The 17,069-nt window shown below is 39.8% G+C and overlaps 1 non-coding gene across 1 annotated transcript; it reads right to left on the minus strand.

The window, feature by feature from the left end:
• Positions 1–40: 40 nt before the first annotated feature.
• Positions 41–146, minus strand: LOC112087133. The gene has a single exon (XR_002899910.1). It is a non-coding gene; the product is annotated as a small nucleolar RNA R71 (small nucleolar RNA).
• Between the last annotated feature and the right edge of the window lie 16,923 nt (positions 147–17,069).

The raw sequence follows: 17,069 nt of genomic DNA on the forward strand, positions 1-17,069 counted from the left end.
GCATTCCTGAACAACTTCTACACCAAGTCAAGATCGAACCAGCTGAGAAACAAAATAAAAAATTTCTAACAAAGCCCAATAGAATCATTCTATGAAGCTTGGGAGCAATTCAAGGAGTATGAGAGAGACTGCCTTCATCATGGTTTCTCTGGAGCAAACCTGCTAAGCACCTTCTACAGAGGACTTCAGCAGAAGTATCAACTTTCTCTTGACACTGACAGCAATGGAGATTTCAGTTCAAAAACCATACCACAAGGGAGAGCACTCATCAAAAATCTAGCTGTAGCTAACAGCAACAACAACCCTGAGTATGACAGATCAAAGAAGACTATTACTAGTCATGAATCAAGGAAGATTTCTGAGCTAAAAATCATGGTAAGTCAACTTCTTAAGTCTCAAAATAAGAATATACATGCTTGTGATACTGCTGTAGGAAATGAGGAAGATGGAAGATATGAAGAAGATGGCGTGTACCAAGAGGAAGAGATCAATTTTATGGGAGCTCAGAAATATCATAATCGATTTAGTCCAGCTTTCAACAACAACTTCAGGAACTCTGGTGCCAACTTCAACAATCTCTCATACAGAAATCAAGGAGCCGAGAATCAGCCCTATCCGCAGCAGCAAAGGACTTTTCAAAACAAGTTTCAAAGTGGAAACTATGGAGGAGGAAACTTCCAACAAAGACCAGCTTTCAATCCTCAACAAGCACAGACCAGCTCATTAGAAGCAACCCTTTCCCATATAAGTAAACAGGTAAAATCGCTTGAACAAACTATGATGCAGACCACTCAAGGCAATGAGAAGTCATCCAGGGAAATGGGGGTGAAGATCGATTGTATTTACAATGACTTGAATGGGAAGTTTGAATCTCTTGCGACCCATGTCAAGAAGTTGGAACATCAGATAGGTCAAACTGCAGATTCAATGAAGAGACAAACAGAAGTTTTACCAGGAACAGTGGAAGATAACCCAAAGAAGTTCTGCAATGCTATGACAGTAGTTTTGGAAGAAGAACCTGTCGCAGACTCTAAGGAAAATTCGACACCTAAACCTCTCATGATGGACTCTGAAACCGAGCATAAGAGAAGCCATGTCATTTCGGTTAAGGTACCCAAACGCTTGCCTGACCAAAGACTGAGAAAGTTTAAGGATCCAAGGTGTTACTCTTTCACCTGTTCAATCTTTGGAATTGAATTTTCAGATTGTTTATATGATTCTGGTGCTATGTGAATGTCATGTCAAAATCTGTTGGTGAGAAACTTGGTATAGGTACATTTGTCCCATCTCCAGTAAGGATAATCTTTGGTGATTCATCTCAAAAGAGAACAGAAGGAATGATACAGGACTTGCCACTGATCATTGGAAACAAAACAATCCCAGCCGATTTTCAAGTTTTGGAGATGGACAAAGACAAAGATAGGCCTTTGATATTTGGTCGCCCATTCTTAGCCAGTGTAGGTGCTGTTATTGACCATGTTAATTGCTGTTTAGTTTTCTTAAATGTGGACAGGAAAAAGTTCTATAAGACCACGCCAGACCCAGCTCCAAATCAAAATGACAAGAACAAGGAGAAGGTGTTGGAGGACAAAAAGGAACTAAAAGCACTTGCATTCAGGCAATTTGAGAAGATCAAAATAGTGGTGCCACCAGATATCAGCAAGGAGAAGGAGAAAAACCTTGAAAAGATTGTTGAGAAGACAAAACATGTCCTCAAGGATGCAAAAATCTTTATGAAAGGAAAAAAGATTGTGATTCAAGATGAAGGAAATCCAAAGTTCAGACTAAGAAGGATCCCAAGAACTCTTAATTCAAGGGATCCTGTCTCTTCTTCTAAATCCTAATCCTGCCAAGAGTCTAGCTAAAAGACTTTAAACAAAAGCGCTTAATGGGAGGCAACCCATTTGGTATAATTTTCTTTTCTTTTCTTTTTATTTCTTTTCTATTTTATCTTCTTTCTTTTTTTATGCATTTCAGGCTTTCATAAAACCGAGAAAAACCAAAAACATTAAAAAAACCAGAAAATACAAAAAAAAATAGTGGGAGGAAACAGGAAAACGGGAGAAACCGGAAGTTCAACCCAGCCGCGTCCAAGCCCTTCTCAGCTGCGGTCCACGTTCCTCTCCCACGGCCAAGCCTATCTCCGCCGCGGCCGCGCGCGTCTCACCTGCGGCCGGTGATAGTTTGGTTCCCAGGCGAGTTCTTCCCCGTTTCCCATAAACCGGAACTTCAATTTCCTGTTTTATTCCGGACTTTAACCGGGAAGTTCCCAAAGCATAATTTCCGTGTTAAACACGCCAGGTAAGTCTTCTAAACTTTTAAAAATAAATTTTTCTTAGGAAAAACACCTGTTTAAAAGAAAAAGAGGATTTAAAAAATCAAAAAGGTCTTTCTCTTCATCTTCCCCAACAAGCTTGGAGATCTTGAGAAAAAGACACATTTCAAACTTGACAAATCCTTTCCAAATTTTCGAACATATCTCACTCTTTTTCCAAGGTATGAGCTCAAATTTCTTACTATTATTTAAGAACTCAGATTTAAGGTTTTCTTAAATAAGTAGAAATTCACCTTAGAATGATTGGAGATTGTCTTTGGACTTAAGACTAGACTATTGGGTAGTTTAATTGCATGATTAAACACTTAGACCATATAGATTTGAAATTTTCGAGAATCTGAGATTTGAGACTTTGAGCAAATCGAAATTTGGAGATCTGTTTGGTTCAGCTTTGCAAATCGGGATTGTTTGGTTCTTGTTGATAGAAAAACAGATTAGATTACATGTGAGTGAGCATAAACAACATCCTGATTTAGAAATCTCATGTGTTGAACATCAATATATCGAACTTGACCAGAAATTCTCAGATTTTGTAATAATTGATGCATTTACAGCTTGTTTGTCATGATAATGTGTTTGTGATATCTCTATAAACACCTTGTTCATAAAAATCGATATCAAAGCAGCTTGATTTATCTTTTGTCTCGAGAATCTCGTTTTTGCAGGTCATGGATCTCTCTCAAGTTCGACTGATTCGAACCAAGACGAGCCCTCATGCGAAAAAGCCCCATTCGCAGGAGACATATGATGCATTGAACGAGACACAACTGAGTGAAGATGAACCTCTATCCACCTTCATTGCCGCGCAAAAAAGAATCTTTTCAGGAGAGATTGAGCGAACCTCCACTCAGCTATCTTTCCCTCGAAGAGTCAAGTCTTCCTCTAGGCCGAAAGTGAAGTTTGTTGGTAAAGCCATTGACCCAGACATCAACTACTTGGCGCAGCTTGGGAAGCTGAAGATCAAGCCAACTCCAGCAATTGACTACTTAACTCTTGAGATGCTTGGAATCAGAGAAGATGTGATATGGTATCTTGATAGGCTTGGAATGAGATCATTCATGGAGCAGAACTTTCAGACCTATGAGAACCACACCAAGGAGTTCCTTGCATCAGCAACTTTGAGCTACAAGAAGAGAGGGGAAAAGGCCAATTAGTCAACACAGATAACTGGTACCGATTAGTACCCAAACAATTTTGGTGTGCTAATAAGTACCCAAACATTTAAAAATTTGAATATCAGTACCTGAACAATTTTGTTTTGGCCAAAACATACTTTGACTTAATTTTCGTTAGTCAACTCTGTTTAAGTGTTAACAGAAAATCCGAGTTGGCATTAAAAATCTGAGGTGGCACTATGAAATTAAAACTACGTCGTTTTGATAAGTTTAAGTTTTTTTAAAAAAATCTCCAGCTGCTAGGAATCGAACCCTCTACCACAAGGTTTATATTCACGCGTGTATCCACTGAGCTAGCCAAACCCATTAACATATGTTTACCAACTATTGTTTATATAGACATAACAAAGCATCCAAATATAAGATTGTCGGAAAAGGAGTTGGCTTCGAGACTCTTCCATTTTTTGAGAAAAAACTTTGACTCTTCCATTTTCGATGACCCCTTCCCAGCTGCAGAGATCTGTTCCTCGCCATGAAATCGGGTTGGATGGATCGATTAAAACTTCAATTTTGGTAAAGGTTCGACATTGCCGGATCTCTCTGGAGAAACCAAACAGAAGAATAAAGAACAAAAAAAAACAAAAAAAAGTAATATGATGAAACGAGAAGAAAAACATGAAATACAAGCAAAATCTGTTCAATAAGAACCTATACCGGGAAAAAAAATTTAAACAAGATGGATTCAGTTGAAATAAAAAAAATTCAATGAAAAAAAATCGCTCAAATCAAGGAAAATTTCAAAAAACATGGATTCATTTGAAAACAAAAACGAAATCTAATTTGCTAATTGAAACAAAATCGAAGGGCAGAATCAGATCCTCGAGTTGTTCATGTCTTCATGGTTTGAGCTAGTCATAGTAAAAACATTTGAGAGGAGTAATTAAAAGACTTCTCTAGCTCAGTTGGTAAATGCGCAGTAGTTTTAATTTATAGTGCCACCTCAGATTTCTAGTGCCAACTCGGATTTTCTGTTAATACTTAGACGGAGTTGACTAACGAAAATTAAGTCAAAGCATGTTTTGGCCAAAAAAAATTGTTCAGGTACTGATATTCAAAATTTTAAATGTTCGGGTACTTATTAGCACACCAAAATTGTTTGGGTACTAATCGGTACCAGTTATCTGTGTTGAGGTACTAATTGGCCTTTTCCCAAGAAGAGAACTACTCCTAGAGCTCTATATGGCACACTCTCCTTCTCTATCGGAGGTCATCCTTACTCTCTTACCATCTTAGAGATATGTGATGCTTTGAAATGGCCGTATTGTGATGAGATTGCATTTGAGAAGGATCCAGATGAGGATCTTTTGAAAGTGATGGGTTATTGAGTTTATGACAAATGAAGGTCCAAGGCATCATTACTCTTTCATCATGTTGTTCGCTATGTTCATAAGCTACTAGCACACACTATGTTTTTGCGAGCGAATCAAGCGAATGTCCTTAAGCCAGAGTTGGTGACACTACAACTACCATTCGCAGATCAACCCAGGTTTCCTTGCTTTGCATGTATCATTGCAAGGAACCTAGTGAAGGTTAAGCATGAGATGCTTACATCTGATTGTCAGGACTACTCACCGGCTTTTGGGAGCATCATTGTTTCGCTTATGATAGCAACAGGAGTTGATTTTTCAGCTGAGACACCTCTTAGAGAGGATTGGTTTGATCTTTCCCAGTTCTCTAGAGACAGGACTATCACTAGGGCCAAGATGGACCCAATTGGATTTGCTTACAAGTTCTCCACTAGTTCCACCGAGTACAGGGTCCTGCTACCATTGGAATCAATGCCACGTCTACGAGATGGTTCAGACCCAGGATGGAAACCGGAGACTAGCAACTTCCTACCATCTTTGCCACTCTTACCTCTAACCATGAAGCAATTTCTGGCTGCAAAAGCCAAGAAAGAGGTAGCTGCAAACAGCAGGAGACTTCATCCTGCACCATCTTCATCCAGAGCCAGTTCTTCTCAGATCAGAGCATCCACTAGGAGTGATGCAGACTTTGCAGCTTTGAAGAACAGCAAGAGAAGATCAACAGGCACATGAAGAGACAACTGAAGAACTGCCGGTTTGATGATGACTCCTCATCTACAGAGACAGATGACAGCCATGAGACATAAGCGCCTATCCATCACAACATCATACCCACGGTTCTATCACCATTTTTGTTTTCCTTTATTTTAGACTCTTTTGATTTTATTTCACCATCTTCTCGCCAACTTTCTCACACTAGGGACAGTGTGATTTAAGTCTGGGGGAGGATGTCTATCCGTACTAATCTATTTTTCTTTGATTCTTATCTTTTTCTGCAATTTTTAAAATTTTCTATGCTTATTAAAAGACCTTGAGTATTTTTCAGGAATGTTTGACACAAAACTATGATGAGTAAGACCCATGTGCTTCTAGACTTTACATGCTAGTTTCTTTTGTGGTTAGTACTGGAAAGGCGGTAGCTAGAGTACTTGCACTACGAACTCCCACCAGAGGATTTCCATTCATGGAGACTTTTTTGACTGTATAGACTAGCTCATTTCACTTGAACATAATCTTGACATCTAATTTTCTCATCATTGGTTCTAGCAGGCATCATGATATACATCCAGGACATCTTTACATCATTATTACCACTCTTTGTTGTCCTAGATGGCCAGTTAATCTTTAGCTGGTACCACACCCTTTACCCAAACCTTTATGTTCAAACCTCACGCATTCTCTCTTTAGTTTATATCAACAGATATGTGCAAAAACGCCGGAGAGAGAGGAGCAACATGGTTTTTAGTCAGTCAAGAAGAACACTGAAAGAATTTGGGAAAGTGGAGCATCAAGAATCTATCAAAGCTCAATGGTGCCTCAAAAAGCTTGAATTTAAAGGTAAATTTCGTGCTTCCTAAGACTCTACATCCAAAGGCGGTTTCCCCTTTCAGAAAAAAAAAAAAAGAGAAAAAGAATGAAAGGAAAGGAAATTAAAAGCCTAAAGAGTCTAGGATAGCCGAAATTATTTGAAGCAAAGGCTGCAAGTATTCATTTGTGAGCATTGGTTTTAAAACCTGGACAAAAATCTAAGTCTGGGGGAGTTGTGAGGAGAACCTAAAGAAGGGAGATCAAGAATCTTAGAGCAAGAAGAATGTGACTGGAAACTGTGGATATCAACAGCTCCACCCTCTCTTTCTGTTTTGCATAATAACTTGTCTCTCCAGAAAAGGTAACCCTAAACACTAAAAGTCTCACCTTCTAAACAGCCATTTTGAATACCTAGCCTTGATTGCCTTGCTAAACTCCTTTTGATGAGAACCAGTGGAACCTATAAATGAATGTTAAGAGCTAGTTGACTGGAGGATAGGTTTAAGTGTGTAGATTTTCGCATGACGGATCAACGGACTAGTTATGTTTGTGTTTTGGTGAGAATTTTATAGACTATCGTTGATTTGAGCATAATGACTAACTCTGGTTTAGAAGCATGGTCTCTGAGATTTTGTTAGTTCTTGCGATTTTCAAACCTCTTTTCCAGGTTCAGATCTTTGGTTTTGTTTGAGGACAAACAAATGTTTAAGTCTGGGGGAGTTGATAATACCTGATTTTGACCATTTTTATGGATCATTTTCAGTATCTTATGCAGGGTTTTCCACTTAGTTTTAAAGGTTTTATAAGTGTTTTCCATGTTTTTTAGTTTTAAAAGGCTTTTCAGGAAACTTGAAACTTTTGAGTGCATTTTGGAGCAAAATTACATTTTTGGATAAATTCAGACTGTCAGAAGTTTGGCAACCAATGAAAACCGTTCACCGTCTGATCATCCCCAATTTGGAGACACTATAGAGGAGACAACCAGCTTTCCAACATACTTGGAATCAAAGAAATCCAACGTTTAGATCTCAAGATATCATCAATTCACTGAAGACCGATCAACACAAGTCCAGTCAAGCACAAGTGCTTTCACCCGCGGCCAGCCTTCTTCCCACCGCGGCTCAGGAGGTTTTACCGCCGGTGGACCTATGTCCGAACCTCAGGAGCCCAACTAAGGCCCAAGACACTTCCTGCACCCATTTTACAAGCCCTAGACGCCCAAGACTTGGAGAAACACTATAAATATTCATTTTTAGGTCTTTTGTAAGAGAGCTTATTTCTTCTCTTTGAGAGAGAACTCATTTGTAGTTTTAGGTTTTACTTTTATGCTTTTGTAGAAGCTCTCCATCGCCATTCTGTCTTCAATAAGAGAAGTTTTTCTGCAACTTTGTTTCTTTTACTTTTCTTCTTCTTAGTTCTAAACCGATGATGATGTCTACCTCAGCCATGTCTGAGTAGTGACCTAGTTGGGTGAAAGGGTAATCCAAAGGGACCCCATATTCGAATGACATCTAGGTTTTTAGGAAAAAGGATTTCGATTTTTAACTGATTCTCCCATTCATCCAAATCTCAAAGCGGTAGTTTTAGATTGATCACCCAGAATCTGATCCTAGGGTTAAACCGAGCCACGAGAGTTTTGTATCTGGGTTGTCTGAACTGAATCTTATGGACGTCACCGTCGTAGGAGACGAAAGCTTCCTACAGAGGATACGTAAGCCGAGATGGATTCCGATCTACAAAGCATGATCTTGTTCTGGCATGAGAGCGAGAGTTAATTGCCATGAACAAGTGACTAGATGATTAGGGTGACGACAGTTGGCTAATCTTACATGTGTCTATCCTAGTTTCAGAGTCATAGAAAATCCTTGCCTAAGTTCCTTGTGTTTTAGAACATGAACCTTAAAGATGAACTTTGAATCCAGCGCCGTTTTACATATAGTTTTCAACCGATTTTTATTTCCAGCTTTTTAATTTTCTGCATAATTAGATTTAGTGACAAACCAAAACCCCTTTTTATTAGATTAGGTTTACGATTGTTTTTAGCATCAGATAGGAGTCCTCAACACACAGTTAGCATCTTTAAGTACTTTTGTGTTTGTTGTGCACTTGCAGCTTGTTTAGGGTAAAACTTGTGTTGCTAACTGCACTCACATCAAGCATGTACCACAAGATATTTAATATTGAGAAACTCGGAACTGGAAAGCATGTTGGAATCATTGGAGACTGATGCGTTATTTATATGGTTGCTTGTTCCTCTGTTTTTGCTTTACGAGACTTTTTGTTCTTTGGTTTTTGATTAATTATATTATAACGTGAAATAATCTATATAAAATATGTTGAGACATTGTTTTCTTAGCAAAAAAATGTCTTGTAAAAAAAATTAAGAATTATATAGTTTTTTTTGAATAATTGTTTTCATTGTTCATCGATTTTATTCTCTGCTAATATCTTTATTTTGGATGCAAGAAGAGATTATTTATCTCCTGATTCAGAAATAATATAATTTTTTGAATTTTGTTGCTTCATATCTGTATTATAATTTTCTAGACAGATGAAGTAAATCAAGATTTATAATCTTTCTCAACTCTCTAGCGGCACAAGAAACAAGCAATTAATTTTCACAAAAATATATCAATATGTACAAATTATATATAGATATATATATTAAAGCATTAAAGCATTCTGTATTAACTCACTAAAAACATGAAGATTCCAAGAATGGCAAATTCAGATTTTTAGATATATAGTATATATATATATATATATATATATTCATGTATAATAACCAATAAAATTGATAATGTTTTTTTGTCGCATATATAAAGTATCTTCAATTTGTATATGTGTGTTGGGGATAAATTATCAATTTTATTACCGAGGAAAAATTGCTAATACCAACGTATTTTTCCTTGTTTCCTATCTTGCCTCATAACCGCATTTAGCTCGAAACTTGCCAATACCAAGGTATTTTGTCTCTGAAAACTCATTTTTTTCATACCTTCAATGATGATTTTGAATTTGAAAACTGTGGAATCGATTTTTTTTGGCTGTTAGTTGCCCTGGAATTAATTTTGTAAATGCTTGGTGAGTATATTACAGAGGAAAACTTGGTTCTTGCTTGAAGATTCACCTGTTCTTGAATTTTGGAAATTAAAATGCAAAATTGTCAGCTTTAAATTGATTTTTGAAGTTTTGTGGGTTTCTTGCTGAGTTGTTGCTATGAATTTGTGATTGGCATTGTTGAGATCTTGTTTTATCAATGCTTAGCTTGGGAAACCATCTGCTTCAAGAAAAACCAATTTTTGCAATTTTGTTTGACACTTGGTGATTTTTTGTGGATTTTTCCCTTGGTGCTCATTTTTTGTTTGAGAAAATTTTATAGATGACTGAGAAGACTGCTGCACTTGCACAAGTGAAGAAAGCACAGGCTGGAAAGAGCAATGCATCCACATCAGGCAAAAATGTTAGATCCAAAAAGGACACCAAGAAGATCACCAAGAAAGGCAATGGAGAACCAGCTGCTAAAAAGGCAAAGAATGATGAGAGAGCAGTTAATGTAGTGCCTAGGCCCAAGGGAAAAGGCAAAGAGAAGGTGGTGGTGACTGATGATGAGAGGACTGAGAGTGATGCCGAGGGTGAAGCCACAGCTGTTGTTGATGCGGTTCAAGGTGCAAAACCATCGGCTAAGAAAGCCAAGAAACCTGAGATGCCTGAACCGACCCATGCTGATCTCCTGAAGCAGTTCTCCAAGGAAAAAGTTGTACAAGCTAGGTTTCCTGATGAGGAGTTGTTGAAAAAGATGGGAATACTTGATGATGTGAAGCTCCTTTTCAACAACATGGGTCTTGGAGCTTTCTTTGAGATGAAAGATGTTGCTTATGATGGGGTAACTCAGCTGCTTCTTTGGAGATGTTCATATATGGGAAGAGGGATCCAAGAAGGATCCAAAACAATGGAATTGGACACATCTCCTTTGCCATCAATGAAAAAGAATAACAAGTGTCCTTTAGAGAGCTTGAAGAAATCTTTGGATTTGCAAGAGCAACTGCTGAAGAGGATACATAGAAATTCTCTTACCCAGAGCACGAGATCAGTGGTCTATGGGAAACCATTAGCCTTTGGAGCTTACAGAGGTGAAAAAAGCAAGAGGTCTTGGATCAGAAACCCAGCAATCAGATTTGCACACAGAGCCTTGACAAAAATGTTTTTCACCACCTACAACTCTGGAGTTCTTCATTTGCCAGAGATTGAGCTTTTGGGAGCTGCTTTGAAACCGCTGATCAGTCGTCTCAGAAACAAGGAAAAGTTTAGAGGTCTCAACAAACTCCTTCTCTTAGCGCCTTCTTTGCAATTCAGATGCTGGTCTACAAGGACAATGTCGCTATCAGGAAGCTGTCAGGAAGTCTTTTGTGATAGAAAGAAGGCCGCTATCAGGAAGCTGCATAATGGTTGGTTGCTCACCAAGATCTTAAAGGCAAGAAGGTTTTTTTTGAAGACAAAGGTGTGAAGCCAGATTTGATTGATGAAGCCCATCTTTGCAAAATCGGTTTCTTTGAAAGAGTTATTGGATAGATTAGCTTACAACTTCAAACTCATCCAAGATGAACTTGTGCAACTTTTCTTGCCAAACCCATCTCTCACTTCTCTTCAGGAGACGCACAACATCTCTTTCATAATGCTTAAGCATCAGATTTTCAATTCAGCAAGAGATCCACCAGTCCTCAACTTGAAGAAAAAAAAAGAAGATAAAAGGGATGGTAACACCAATGAGGTTCCTGAAGCTGCCAATGATGATGATGAACCTCAGGTTTCTCTCAAGCAATATGGTGGGAAGATATACCACTTTGACCCATACATTTTGGGCTCACCTGATTACCAGACTTGCAGGGTTCATCATCGCCTGAACAACCTTCAGAGGTGGTGCAAGTACCAGGAGAAAACCATTCACAAGTTGGCAAAGTGTGTTAGGCAGCTGAAGAAGAAGATCAAATCGATGGTGACACCAGCTAAAGAAGCCGTGCCTTCACGACTTCAAAAATAATTCACAAGAGCAGCACCAACCCGCCAAGAATAGGTAGGAGAGAGCTCCAACACCTGTACTGCTTTGGTGCCACACAGCAAAGAGCACTGATTGATCCAGCCAATGTTTTCCATGAGGAGTCATTAGAGGGTAGCCTGCCATTGGGAAACACTCTATCCTGCTTGTAACACCCCTGACCCAAGTCTATTCATGACTTAGATCGAGCTGGAAGCGTTACAATGCGGAGACGGACACAGACCGGCCCGAGCATCCCATACTACTCGAGCTAGTCCATGTCCGATACCGTTCCCCGAGCTCACAGCCTAAGGCTTTTCAACCCATACTGCGAACCCGAGTTGTTTCGACCCCGACAAGGTCTAGTATCATTAAGACGAGGTTTTGTGAGAAAATACTTCTTTATTACATATTGAAAATATCTTTACAAAACCATGTTCCAATACATAATATTTGATTCATCTTTTCACAAAACCGTGCTTAACGAATATACATATATAGATCTTACAAGAACACTGCAATCTACTGTGGCTTGCCTAGTGTATGTTTCCTTCCCTCTATGTTCCCGGTTTCTACGGCTACCTGCGAGATATTAAAAGTCCTGAGTATTCACAATACTCAGTGAGTCCAGACTCTAACACAATCCACCACAATCTCGCTTAACATACATAGCCAAAGCTCACACAACAAGGAAAGCAATGGACAACCAACCAAGCAATCGAAATGTTCACACACAATCACCAACCAATCAATTCACAGCAAAAGCTATTCACCAACAAGTCTAGATCACTACTCTAAGTGCATCTATTGACATAAACTACATCATGCAAGGGCCCCCTAAAACGTGCCATGTTCCACCCTGAACATGCACCAGTTCGACACCTCTGCCCCGTGAACCACCTTGCACACTTTGATCACCACACAGGATCACAAAGCGGGTTCACGTTCCGAACATGTCCACGGTCCACTGACCAGTCGGGCCACACCGTCGTGCAGCACTCGGCCAAGAGCGCAACCCTAGGTTTGTCCCCGAGTTTCACCATTGGGCTGTGTCTAGACCGAGGAATTCCACCCAGAATTCACTCCCGCCTTAACTCTACATGCAACCTACATGCAACACACAAACACTTACGGAGCTCTCTTGTTTTTCACACAAGATTCACGGGTCTCTCCCGTAGTCTGCCCTTCGGAGACTTTCCTCTGAGCTCATCGGTTCACAACCGCTTCTTGCTCCCATTTGCCCTACCCGGACTTACTCTAAGCTCACTGGTTACCTAACGGGTGTTGCTTCTGCCTTTCGGGACTTCTCTCTGAGCTCATCGGTTCTCCTCCGTCTCTTGCTTCTCTCTGCCCTACTTGGACTTATCCTAAGCTCACCGGTTACTTACCTGGTGTCGCTTCAGCCTTTTGGGACTTGTCACACACCTAGCTCAACGTTTACATACCATCTATTGCTATTTTCTGCCCTTCCGGGACTTATACTTTTCTCGGCTCAACGGATCCACTGTCTCTTGCCTACTTGTCCTTCCTCCGGACTTACTCTAAGCTCATCGGTCGCGTGCTGGGTATTGCTTCTGCAGTTCGGGACTTACTTCTTTTCCCAGTTTGACGGATTACACCGTCTCTCGCTCTACTTGCCCTACTTGGACTTACCTCGCTACGGCTTGACTCTCTGTCTACCGTTAGACACCTTCGGCTCACTATTATCCACAACGGCTTACCAGCACCACCATCCCAACGCACCAACGGATACACACCCCACGGCTATATCCGAGGGTTCTCACAATCTCTGAACCACGTCCAAAATCTCTCGGGTTAAGCCCACATGCAATCCTTAAACCTGCACCAAAATTCTATGGACTATAGGGAGAATTACACTAAGGGACACTCAAAGGGACTCACCGTGATTTTCTGTTGCGCTAAGTTAGATCCTCCGAGCCTAAATCTTGTCTGCGAACCTAACCACGACCCGCCTTCACCATTTACTTCTCACACTCTTGAAATTTCTCTCTCTAAACTCACACAGAAATGTTTTCTAGAGAGAAGCATAGTTTTATTGGAATGAATTCGCTTAAGGGGTGAGGTTCTATATATAGCCAGCATCCCTCCCATGTAGCCGTACAAGTGTCGCACAAGACATCCCATCAGCGTATGCAACAGTCCATCTCGCCACCTCGGAGGTCTACATCACCTTGTTCAGACCTAGGTTGGCTACATCAGCCCTTGTCCCCCACTAAGCCAGCTGCGCCCTGTCCCATCAGTACATGCATTGGTCCGTCCTTACACCACACAGTTCTACAGCAGCCTTTGTTCAGGCCTAGGTCGTCTGCCGCAGCTTTTGTCCCCACTACATTCCCTTTGTCTCCATGTGTCAGCGCGGTGCTGTTCACGGTACTGTTCACGACACTGTTCACAGTACTGTTCACGTCAGGAATATTCCCAGTCTGCCACACAGTTTTCTTCCTTCTTTTTGTGGTTATAAATATTCGGATATTCCTTTGGGCCAGATTTCCACACTCCTCTTGACACTTAGCCGTTTTTCTTTTATTTTTGCCTAATACTCGGCCAATTTCTTCGCCACCGAACCATTTTGAAATTTGCCTGCGTTTTTTTTTCATCTGCTTCGACCAAAAGCTTCCTCTTGGCCCAAGCTTACTTTCCAGCTCAACTCCCAGTCGATTCCATGACTTTGTTTTTCCGGCCGTTTTAGCTCTAAGTCAGGGTATTGCACTGCTCCACTTCAAACCTCTCTTACTGCTTGGGGTCAGACATGAGTAGCTATGTACACTTCAAACCTTTGTACATATCCATATAGCTTCTTTCTTTTGCATTTTGCATTTTTTGTTTGATTTATCCTCTTTCTCATGCTTTTATTACACAAGGACTGTGTAACTTTAGTGTGGGGGAGGGCTTTTATGTCTACTGATCATGTTTTCTATGTTTTTATGTTCCTTTTTGCATCTTGAGTCTCATTTGATTATGCATAGCATCGAAGTGCATAGAAACCCGAAAAAAACAAAAAAATCTAAAAAATTTTCACAAAAAATGTCATTTAGTTGCATTCACATTTTTAGGATTGTGTCTAGATTGCATTTCATATAGGTTTGCAACATATCCATAGGGAGTAATGATAGATTTTTCCTTGAGAGAGCATCACTTTAAGAGTTTGGTTCATTGTCCTAGTTTCTAATTATTTGATGCATGCAAACAAGAAATAAATCAAGATTGATCCATGCTTGGAACTTGTTATTCACTATCTTTGTGTTAGGTGGATCAGGTTTTGAATAGTTCCAGCCCTGCTTAAAGTGATAACCCTGAATTTGACTTCTTAATTATCATGTTCATGCATTTGTTTGTTGATTCATGGGTACCATTATACATATTTGAGATTTCTTATCCCTTTTTGCCACACTTGCTAGCTCAAATAGCAGTCCTCCACTTTTGAGACAGCTACCACATCTTGAACTTAACCATCCTTGAAGCCAAATGATTAGTGTGTGCATGTGAAGCCTCTTTCAAAGTAGACTTGGTAAAAAATTTTGGGTCTAGAGCGACAGAGATAGGGCCGCATGTAGATTCTAGTCCATCATCAGGACTAGCTTAGGCTTAGTTGAGGTTTGGGGATTGATTAAGATTTGTGCTGAAAGTGAGATCTTTGAGAGTGTGGACATGAGGAAACAAATGGGAATGAAATAGGGGAATGAACTCTGCAAAAGAAAGTGGTGAGTGAAAAATTAAAAGAAAAGCTCTAAGTGAATTGTTAGTCTCAAGAAAGAAAAAGGAAGAGAGAGACTGAAAGAAAAGAAAAGAGTTAAGTGTTCAATGAAAGAAAATAACAAAGTATTGAAAAGAAAAAGAGCATTCCCCTAGAGAAAAAGTGAAAGAAATGAATGAGTGATAACACCGTATTTGTACGCATTTTCACCATTGATTTCAAATGGTTTTTCAAAGGTTTTAATCAGTTTAGGAATTTTTTATTATGATTTCTCTATGTTTGTAGTTTCAAGGCTCTTTTCAGGAAACCTAGGGGAAAAGATGGCAAAATGGAAGAAATTCACATTTTATCTCAGAGTCAGATCGTCAGAAATTCAGTCTCAAATGAAGACCTTCCCACCGTCTGACCCAGCTCAATTTTGTAGAGATTCAAGAGGAGAAAGCAGGTTGACCAAATTCACCAGTCCCTGAAGACTCTCACCCGCGGCAAACAAGCATTTCACCTGCCCTGGAGGATTGTCACCAGCGGTGGACCTATGCTGAGCCACCAGGCCTAACATCAAAGCCCATTTCATCATTTCTCTGTAGAGAAGCCCTAAATGAGACCTGGAAGACCTAGAGACCTATAAATTCATTTTTTAGCAGCCTTAATCGGGTGTGTGCTCCTGTAATGAGTTTTTGAGCCACAAAACTTTATTTTCTTAGAGTTAGGCGATGGAGAAGGGGATTTTTCCCTGGATCCATTGTTCTTTCTCCTGTTTATCTATATAGCTTTTCTATTTCATCTTATGCATTATTTCATGTCTTATATCATTTCCTGCATCATGTAGATTTGTCCCAGAGAGTCAAGTTTCTAAAGATTCATCGATAGGAGTCTATCTTCGATTAGGATTTCTAAGTTTCTAAGCCATATTCTGGATCTCATCTCTTCTAAGTTGTTTATACTGCATGAGGATAGATTCATAACATATTCTCTGAGCCTAGGATCGACCAGAACCACGTGAGTGTTGTATTAGATCATCCGTACCTAGTTTCAGAAGAACATATTCGCTACATGAGTCGAAAGCTACCTGTAGAGAAGATGTGAGCAAACGAATTCAATTGAGAATGCATGATCTTATTCCTGGCATGAGAGCGAGAGTTAATTGTCAGAATTAAGTGATTAGTTGGTTAAGATGAAGAGAGTTGGTTAGCCATACATATGCCTATTCCAGTTCCATGTAGATCCCTGAAATAGATAAGGATAAATTGCCCGGAAGCTAATCGGAAGATGCTAGCCCATCGATTAGAGTAAACCGGAGAAGTCTTAATCGCCGCTATGAGATTAGAATCCTTAGTTTGAGTTGAACACCTTTTACATATTCTCTAACAACTCATTTGCATTGCATTTAGTTTTGCGTAAATATTAGGTTAGGATTAGTTTTAGTTCCCGTAACCAAAAACCCCAAAACCTCCATGAGTTTATGAATTTGCTTACTATCCCAGTTTGGTGTTTCTTTGCAGATTAATCATCTTCCCTGTGGATCGACACCCTAAATCCTACAACCTATATCTGTGCACTTTCAGACATTAGGGTTTTAAAAATTTATAACTCCAGACCAACGTGCTTGCAAAAGACCTGCGACCCTGAGGTCCATCAAATTTTGGCGCCATTTTTGGGGAAGTTTTTAGCCACAGAAGGCTATATATATGTCAAGTTTCTGCCAAAACGCCATAGGAAGTAAACCGAACTTATAAACACCCTAGCTTTTTCTTTTTCTGCTTATTCTTTCTTCTGTTTGCCCTAGTTTCAGATTCCTTGAAGCATGGATCATCCAAGAAGAAACCCTAATTCCAAGCGAAGGTTTTGCGCATGTGAATCACCATTCAGGCGTGATTCCAACCACTTGGATCGGATCCCTCAGCCGAACCACCACCTTAGAGGCGTACGAACTCCAACCTACTGAGATGAACCCTATTTTCCACCCCTGGTGAAC

This window comes from Eutrema salsugineum, unplaced genomic scaffold (genome assembly GCF_000478725.1).
Source record: "Eutrema salsugineum unplaced genomic scaffold, Eutsalg1_0 scaffold_9, whole genome shotgun sequence".
NCBI classification, from domain to species: Eukaryota; Viridiplantae; Streptophyta; class Magnoliopsida; order Brassicales; family Brassicaceae; genus Eutrema; species Eutrema salsugineum.